Genomic DNA, 2,500 nt, shown 5'->3' on the forward strand with positions numbered 1-2,500 from the left:
CTAGGCGTAACCGGCTGATTACTTTTAACGTCCTTCCGTCGCTTTTCAAATTAAAGAAGAACCACGGTGTGTGTCTATGATAGAACTACCCGATCCGATTTTCGTTGATTCTTTGATAGTCTACCAAAGTCCACCGTAAGTTCGAAAGAAAAGCATTCGTGGACTGGACGACCGGCTAAACGCGCGGTCTCGCAATCGATATACATATTCGTAACAAAGAGAGACATGGGGCGACCAACTTCTCAGAGTATATCCCTTCTTTTGGGTTCCGTTCGTATCGCGCTTCTCGTCGTGTTCGTTCGAGCCTCTCCATAGAGGATGATCGTCCGATTCGTTTGATAAATTATCATTTTTCCCTGGGGCTGTACGAACGAACAGAGAGGAAGACGACGACCGACGGATACCACAAATTTCACGTGGTAGGGCATATATTACATATCATAATTATCAGTGTTTGGTCAAATTTCTTTCCAGTGTCCTTTTTGTTATGCTCCAAAACTAGTATACGCTTTATTTTCTCTTTCCTTTGCATAAATTATTAACTTCGGGCAACGTCGGGAGCGCCGGTAATCATTAGATTTGTACGAAACGCGATTTGCGCCCCACGGTGGTTTTTAGTGCCGTCAAAGTCAGAAATCGTAGGAGCGGTGCTTTAACGGGCGGTCGTGATGATACTCCAGACAACACGACGCACGACGCCGTAAAACACTCGCGCGAGTCCAGACTGATCTCTGCCTCACCACGCAAGGGGTGCGCAAACTTGCCAATAATATATAATATTTATTCTTTTTCGTACGTCCAGCGACAAACGCCAACGAAATACCCAAATTCTCGCTCGTACGTTGATACCTTTCTCTTCATCGACCCGGCTCCGAAACGTTCTTCGCCATCTCCCCGAAAGGAGAGGTAAACGACGGCGGGGTTAGGGAATCTGAGAACAACGCAAGCAGTTTTAGGACAAGTGAACGACCCTCAGCCAGGCGTGGTCCAGGAATTTTATCCGTGGACCGCAATGTGCGTTCGAAATGTCGATGTTCATGTGTCCTGCAGTTCACACGTTGACGCGCAATTAGCTGCGTTCTTCATCGACCCACGAGCCAAGTGATCCACCGTTCAGGGTAATCATATACAATTTACAATTTTTCTCTTTGTATTTAAAAATGCTCCTTGTTCTTTGCTTTAAAAATATTCGATGTTCGCACCTCCGACCAGCGTATCGACGGAGGATTGAACGCGCCATATCGACGACAAAAGTTTCTTTTTGTTTCCTGAATGACGGAAAACCATCGTTCGACGGCCGGGCGTACAGTACATTCAAAAGCCTTTGCGCGTGGCTGCGACCAAACGGGTATAATACACCCGTATATTCTTGGTTCCGAACAGTAACTTCACGCGCAATCGGGCGAACGCACGCGGCAGCGCCCATCGGTTGCTCGATGAAATCGATGCGATAAACTACAGCCTTCTCGGCTGGTCGTCGTTAGTCGCGCGAGCAACGGATGGCCGCACAATCGACGCGTCGTCGTTTGCGATTATTCGCCTCACGTTAGCCATGAGTATGTATATTATTCATTTACGAACGAACGCGGCAGCGTCCATCGGTTGCTCGATGAAATCGATGCGATAAACTACAGCCGTCTCGGCTGGTCGTCGTTAGTCGCGCGAGCAACGATGGCCGCAAAATCGACGCGTCGTCGTTTGCGATTATTCGCCTCAAGTTAGCCATGAGTATGTATAACATTCATTTACGAACGAACGCGGCAGCGTCCATCGGTTGCTCGATGAAATCGATGCGATAAACTACAGCCGTTTCGGCTGGTCGTCGTTAGTCGCGCGAGCAACGATGGCCGCAAAATCGACGCGTCGTCGTTTGCGATTATTCGCCTCAAGTTAGCCATGAGTATGTATATTATTCATTTACGAACGAACGCGGCAGCGTCCATCGGTTGCTCGATGAAATCGATGCGATAAACTACAGCCGTTTCGGCTGGTCGTCGTTAGTCGCGCGAGCAACGATGGCCGCAAAATCGACGCGTCGTCGTTTGCGATTATTCGCCTCAAGTTAGCCATGAGTATGTATATTATTCATTTACGAACGAACGCGGCAGCGTCCATCGGTTGCTCGATGAAATCGATGCGATAAACTACAGCCGTTTCGGCTGGTCGTCGTTAGTCGCGCGAGCAACGATGGCCGCAAAATCGACGCGTCGTCGTTTGCGATTATTCGCCTCAAGTTAGCCATGAGTATGTATATTATTCATTTACGAACGAACGCGGCAGCGTCCATCGGTTGCTCGATGAAATCGATGCGATAAACTACAGCCGTTTCGGCTGGTCGTCGTTAGTCGCGCGAGCAACGATGGCCGCAAAATCGACGCGTCGTCGTTTGCGATTATTCGCCTCAAGTTAGCCATGAGTATGTATATTATTCATTTACGAACGAACGCGGCAGCGTCCACCGGTTGCTCGATGAAATCGATGCGATAAACTACAGCCGTCT

The 2,500-nt window shown here is 48.8% G+C and overlaps 1 non-coding gene across 1 annotated transcript; it reads right to left on the reverse strand.

Annotated features, from left to right (window-relative positions):
- Window positions 1–966: 966 nt before the first annotated feature.
- Window positions 967–1,121, reverse strand: LOC143350922 (5.8S ribosomal RNA). Its single transcript, XR_013081349.1, has one exon. It is a non-coding gene; the product is annotated as a 5.8S ribosomal RNA (ribosomal RNA).
- Between the last annotated feature and the right edge of the window lie 1,379 nt (window positions 1,122–2,500).

This window comes from Colletes latitarsis, unplaced genomic scaffold (assembly GCF_051014445.1).
Source record: "Colletes latitarsis isolate SP2378_abdomen unplaced genomic scaffold, iyColLati1 scaffold0045, whole genome shotgun sequence".
In the NCBI taxonomy this organism is placed as follows: Eukaryota; Metazoa; Arthropoda; class Insecta; order Hymenoptera; family Colletidae; genus Colletes; species Colletes latitarsis.